At 46.0% G+C, this 6,000-nt stretch overlaps 1 protein-coding gene across 3 annotated transcripts in view; it reads right to left on the bottom strand.

Moving 5' to 3' along the window:
• USP22 (ubiquitin specific peptidase 22) overlaps positions 1-6,000 on the bottom strand; it is a 66,044-nt gene that overhangs the window by 37,296 nt on the left and 22,748 nt on the right. The window lies entirely within an intron of this gene.

Below are 6,000 nucleotides of genomic sequence, written 5' to 3'. Positions count from 1 at the left end.
GGATCAAGGATTGTTGCCTGATAAAGTTAACCCCTTGAGTGTAATGGACTCTGAGTTACAAGTGGCACTAAAACATCTGGGGGATGTGGATCCTCAGCTAAAGCTCCAACTGATTCTGCAGTACAAGGCTGGGGAAAGAGAGAGGGAGGCTGCTGAACGAGAAGCAGAGCGAAAGTATCAGCTGGAACTTCTACGGTTAAAACAATCTAGTCCGTCTCCCCAAAGCATTCTTAACGGGGATAGATGTGCTAACAGACCCCGCCTGGAACACTTTCCAATGCTGGAAAAGGACACTGACCTAGATGTGTTTTTGAGGGGGTTTGAGAAAGTGTGCAGGCAGTACCAGCTGCCCCAGGAAGAGTGGGGAAAGTATTTAACCCCACGTCTGAAGGGGAAAGCCCTGGATGTGTTTGCTTCCTTGCCAATGGAAGTTGACCAGGACTATGAGGCCATAAAATCTGCCTTGTTAAAAAGTTTTAACCTCACCCCTGAATTCTACAGGAAAAAGTTTCGAGAGATGCAGCAAGCTACATCGGACAGTTGTACCGAGTATGCGGGACAGCTTCGGACTGTTTTCCGGCAATGGACTGGAGGCCTACAAGTAACTACATATGAGGCCCTGGAGGATCTGATTATTTTGGAGCAGTTCCTGAGCACACGAAGTCCGGAGGCCCGAGAGTGGATTCTGGACAGAAAACCTAAGACCACGGCAGAGGCGGCAGATCTGGCTAACGATTATGCCAACAACCGTACTCCAACAACCAAGCGGGTACAAGCATCACAAGGACCATCTACTTGGAAAGGAGCAGCCTACCAGCCACCAACTTCTAAGCCAGCCGGGAGATTATCACCAACACCTTTCCTAGCCAACAGAGCAGGGGCCACATCGGGCCAGGGGGATACCCGCCGGTGTTATCGGTGTAACCAGATTGGGCACTTGAGTGCCACCTGCCCTTCTAAGAGACCATCTCCACGGACAAATGGAAATGGAGGTACAGCTGGGGGAGCTGCACCTGTTTTATTTGTGGCTAGACCAAAGGAGGCACCAGGAGACAATTTGCAATGTGTAGCAGTTGAGGAACACCCAGCTGTCTTGTTTGTTTCCAGGGTTCAGGGGAATGAAGATGAGAACCTACAAAGAGTGACTGTAGGTGACTGTGTGACTATGGGACTCAGGGATACGGGGGCTGCTTGCACTCTGGTGCGGCCTGAGATGGTAAGATTGGAGGATCTTATCCCTGGGAAGACCATGTCCATCCATGGAATTGGCGGGGTGCGCCCTGCAGTGCCAGTGGCACGTGTGTACCTTGATTGGGGTGTGGGCAAGGGTTTGCGGGAGGTGGGGATATCCGAGGATATTCCTGTTAATGTTTTGCTGGGCAAGGATCTGGGTCGACTTGTTTGCCAGTATGCACCAGTTGAGGAAACCTGCAAACCTGGAGGGCTGGTAGAGGGCCCTGTCCAACCTAAGGTACTGTCTGAAACTTTGGGAGTAGTGGGTAGCTGGGAGGGAGCCCAGAAGGCAGAGGTATGCCTGTCTGAACCAGCACCCAGGATCCTGTCTCCTGAAGAGATGAAGGGGGATGTGCACCAAGGGACCAGACCTAGCGAGCAAGCTCTAGGGGAAAATTATGGTTTGACCTTTGGAGGGGCAGAGTTTCAGGAACAGGGAATCAGTAGTGGCTCTTCTGGTTCAATGCCCCCTGATACTGAAAAGCATAGTGTGACTATGGGTGATCAGGTAGCCAAGGGATTCAGGGATGCTGGGGATACTTCTGTAAAAGTGCCTTTAGAAGTTGTATGCCCTGAAGGTAGTATCCCTGGAAAACTAAAGGGGACTGGGGATGTGTGCCCAACCGTGTCTACAGCACCTGAGTACTTAGATCTGGGTGCAGGAAAAAGTATTCATGATGTTGGGGTGTCTGTGGATATTCACGTTACTGAATTTTCTCAAAGGGAAAACAAGGGATATATGGACTGTGATGTTTCTGTGTGTCAACAGCCAAAACTCAGCTTTAATGCTCCAGAGGAAAGGCTTAATTTACCTCTTAAAGTGCTGGAGGTTAAGAAGCAGGAAGGGGATAGTTTCTTAACTGTGCCCCCTAAAGCTGTAAAGTCTGGAGATAAGGAGGAGGGGGAGGAATATTCACACCCTGTTATCCCTTTTGTGTGTTTACTGAGTGGGAAGAGTGAGGGGCAGAATATTTCCCCTGTAGCTGTAGTGGCATACCAGCAAGATGCTGGGGCAACAGCTACAGAGGATAATATAGTAAGGGTTCATGAACAGACAGCTACATTGACCAGTCAGCAAGAAACCCCTCGCCCTGTGAGTGTAGGTGAAGCCAAGAGCCTGGGATCCACACCGGATGCCCAGGACAATGGACACCCGTTTGCTGTCTTGCTTGGGAATGGGCAGCGTTTAGCTATCCTAAGCAGGGCAGAGAAACCAATGGATGAGGCCTTAAAACATCCAAGTAACTTATCGCCAAAGGAAGAGGATTATTCAAGGGTTGGCAGAGAGTGCTTAGCTATGGTGTGTGCTTTGCAGGAGTTACAGCCATGCTTGTATGGTTGTGACTTCACTGTTATAATCTATCACAACCCTCCTCTTCAGGCGGATAGAGTAGATGGGAAGCTTAGCAAATTGCTCAGATGGAGTCCCGTGCTGACAGTTTGTCTTGTCAGAGGGAGACTAGAATTTAGGCAGACATAGTAGATCAGCGTGTGCTGACCTCCTCTGTCCACCATCTTAAAGGGGGAGGTGTCATGATTAACTCATATAATGTAGTGGATGCATGGAAGGGTAACCCAGCAGAGGTGGTTAGTTTCTTTGTTTAAGCACTCAATGAGTTAATCTGAGGTTGATTTTAATGTGTTTCTTTGTGAATGCCCTCTGTATCTGTTCTGGCTAGAGGTGTCATCTTCCCAAAGGACCCCTGTGGTGATTCATGGCCTAACTGATAAGGATCCTTAGTTATAGGAATTCCATTCCTATCTTAAGTGGGGGGTTTCCATCACCTTTACCCCACCATAACTTATTGGCACATCAAAGATGGGACCCGATTCTTGGGGATGGTGTCATATAATCAGTCATGTGGTCAGAGGGGCGTTTGCTTGCAAAAGTCTGATTTAGGGACAAGGCAGCGACCAAAAAGCAGAACTCCATGATATACTCTGATTGGAACAACATCGTAAGAAACCATCTGGACTTAAGGAGTTCCCACAGGCCTGCTTATTGGAGAAACTCGTGAGTGAGGGTCCTGTGTTTAAGTCCTTTTGCTTTTAAGAACTGTTTGCTGTTTTATTTTTCTTTTGTATGTCTTGTTTTTTGTAATTCTGGCACTGTGTAATCTTTGTATTTTTGTTATTAAAATATTCATAATCCAAGTCTGTCTTTGGGCTCTAGTATTGATATCCACAAACCCGAAGAGAGGATAACACGTTACCATACTGTTATTACGTTCTACAGGATATATATATATATATATATGTTGTTTGCCCGGGGTGGGTTGATATATATATAGAGATAAATGTTCTGATTCGGATTTCTCACGAATCCGGTATCAAAATCGTGAGTGGTGGCAGACTACCTGGGGGGATACAGGCAGGATTTGGGGGTTAATTTGGTATAGCTTATGCCTTGTTAAGGGGTCAAGTTAGTAAATCCAGAGGCCTGGTGCTATTAACCCCTTCATGCCCATGCCCTCCACACAGTCACGGCTTGGCAAGTAGTCCTGACCATGACACACCCCATTAACCATAACTGCCCCTAAATTAACCCCCACCTCCCCTGACTTTCAGTAGCCCAAATATTAATTTTATACTTACAGTTAGATGAGTGTCACAGCCATGTGGTTCTGGCCTTCTGGGAGAAGGAAGGGGGCGGGGCCAGTTGTCACAGTGATTACAGGGAGGGGGTGGTAAGTAGGAGCTGCTGCTGTGAGTCAGACTAAACTATTATATAATGAGGGGTGTTTTTCAGAGCGTTTGCTCTGAAAAAACCCTCATTTTATAATCGATAATAATCGATTCAACTAATCGATAATGAAATTCGTTGGCAACGAATTTCATTATCGATTTTATCGATTAGTTGTTGCAGCCCTATATACATGTATACATGTATACATACATGTATACATACATGTATACATACATGTATACATACATGCATACATACATGCATACATACATGCATACATACATGTATACATACATACATACAATATATACATACATACATACATGTATACATACATACATGTATACATACATACATACATACATGTATACATACATGTATACATACATGTATACATACATACATACATGTATACATACATGCATACATAAGTTTACACCTTATACTATGTTCCCTGGTGCTGGGAAAGTATGGAAAATCTATATAACTTAGGTATTTCTGAAATCAGGACACCTGAATTGATAAACTTGGAGGGGATTTCCCATCACTTTACCTAATTTTGTGCAATATTGCAATAAAAAACGTACAATTTACACTTTCATCTCTTTATTGCAATGGCCTCTCTATTCACCTTCTTATTTCACTGACATAATAAGAGCTACAAGAACCCAAACACAGTGTTTCTCAAACTAGGTTTTAATACAAAGTTATTAGTAAATATTAATTCATGTTAACTATTTTTCATATTTAATAAAAACTGAGAAAAGAGCCTTGTTTAATTTTTTTTTATTTACCAAACTGCCCCCAGTTATGCACATCTGACCCCCAGCTTGCCACTCTGCCCCCATATATGCCTTATACCTCTTATATGCCAGATTCCACTGTGCCCCCTGATATGCCACTGTGCCCCCTGATATGCCACTGTGCCCCCTGATATGCCAGTGATATGCAACTGAGCCCCCTGATATACCTTTTACCCCCTGATATACCTAATATTGATATGCCTTATACCCCCTATATGCCCTGAAATTCATAATACCCCCATTCACCACTATAACTCACCCATACACCACTCTGGCTCCTCCCCCTCCCATACACCACTCTGCCTCCTCCCCCTCCCATACATCACTTTGGCTCCTCCCCTCCCATACATCACTTTGCCTCCTCCCCCTCCCATACACCACTCTGCCTCCTCCCCCCTCCCATACTCCACTCTGCCTCCTCCTCCCCTCCCATACATCACTTTGGCTCCTCCCCCTCCCATACTCCACTCTGCCTCCTCCCATACACCACTCTGGCTCCTCCCCCTCCCACTGACAGGCACTTTCACTGCAGCTTCATAGAAGCCTCAGTGTAAGTGAAGGTGAGTAACGGAGGCTGTCTGTGCGATGCAGACCCCCACCGGCTGACAGAGAGGATGATTCTCTGTCAGCCGGTGGGGGTCTGCATCGCACAGACAGCCTCCGTTACTCACCTTCACTTACACTGAGGCTTCTATGAAGCTGCAGGGAAAGTGCCTGTCAGTAACGGAGCCAGGTAGAGAGGCAGAGCAGTGTATGGGAGGGGGAGGAGGCAGATGGGAGGGGGGAGAGAGACGGAAGTGAGAGACCGGCCGACAGTGAGGAGAATCCAGGTCTCCTGCAGCGTTGCAGGGGATCTGGATTCTAGTGTTATAATCCGATCTCTGAGGTCGGATTATATAAGGAGAGGAGTTTTATAATCGATAAAAATCTATTTGATTAATCGATAATGAAAATCGTTGACAACGATTTTCATTATCGATTATCGATTTTATCGATTAGTTGTTTCAGCCCTAGTACACTATTCACAGGAAAAGAGAATAATCGCTGAACCGACATGGCAAAAATGACAACATTGCTCTGGGACTTGAGGTACCAAAAACCCCTGGGATTGAAGGGGTTAAAGCAGAGTATGCTGCCCAATATTTTAGCCACATAGACCTACATACCAATACAGCAACTGTAGAAGCTCTAGCTATTATGCAAATTGCTTCAAAGGCAGACTCTACAGTAGTATTTGTCACCGATAGTCATTTCAAAGCCCAGACCTCCTGTTGTGGT

The sequence above is a fragment of the Spea bombifrons genome, chromosome 7, assembly GCF_027358695.1.
Source record: "Spea bombifrons isolate aSpeBom1 chromosome 7, aSpeBom1.2.pri, whole genome shotgun sequence".
Classification (NCBI taxonomy): domain Eukaryota; kingdom Metazoa; phylum Chordata; class Amphibia; order Anura; family Pelobatidae; genus Spea; species Spea bombifrons.
This window is presented reverse-complemented; position numbering and strand designations above follow the sequence as displayed.